Here is an 802-nt window from a genome sequence, read left to right on the forward strand (position 1 = left end):
GTTTTCTTTTCAAAAAACTTAAGTCTTTCGTTTATGGAAACCTGTATTCACAAGTAAAAAGTCTCCTAAGACTACAACAAAAACCTTGGTAAGGAAATGATTCAGTAGTGACTAGAATTATGACATAGTGAACATTCTTTGCATCAGCGTTACCAAGGAGTTGTAGAACCACAGCAGTCACTGCGTTGGGAGGACTCGCCTACCTCCAAGAGATTCCCCTTGTAAGTATCCTCTTTCTCTACCTTCAAAGTCATATTTTTCTTTTTGGTTTTTGTCCAAGTGTTTATGGAATCAAGGACCTAGACTATTACACCATATTCTGTCCCTTGGTGCCATTTCCACATGAAGTATTTGAATCTGGAAAATATTTTAAAAGTTTGAGTTTGAAGCTTTGGATTATGTTTAAGATATTCGGTTTTAGTATCTGAAAGAGTTAAGGTAAATATCTATGTTCGTATCATTTTTAAACAGATCTAGTTAATTTGAATAGCCTTCTAAGCAATGTGAAGTCATATTTGGCAGTTAACTTCGTAGACTGGAAATTAACTGAACTTTATCTGAGTGGATCAAATGACCAATGACTTGATTAACTAAACCATTCTTCACACTGTGAAATGGAGTTATCTTTATTTGTCTTCATGAGTGAACAGTGAACAAGTCAAAACTCTTGACTCCAAATTTTGTATTCTTTCATTTATGAAGACCAATGATTATTCTGAAATGTTGCCGTAAAACAATTTCAGTTAAGCAAACATTTCTGGAGAGAAAAAATATTTAAGATGGCTTTTCTCAGGAGTATTTC

Source organism: Equus quagga, chromosome 10 (genome assembly GCF_021613505.1).
Source record: "Equus quagga isolate Etosha38 chromosome 10, UCLA_HA_Equagga_1.0, whole genome shotgun sequence".
Classification (NCBI taxonomy): Eukaryota; Metazoa; Chordata; class Mammalia; order Perissodactyla; family Equidae; genus Equus; species Equus quagga.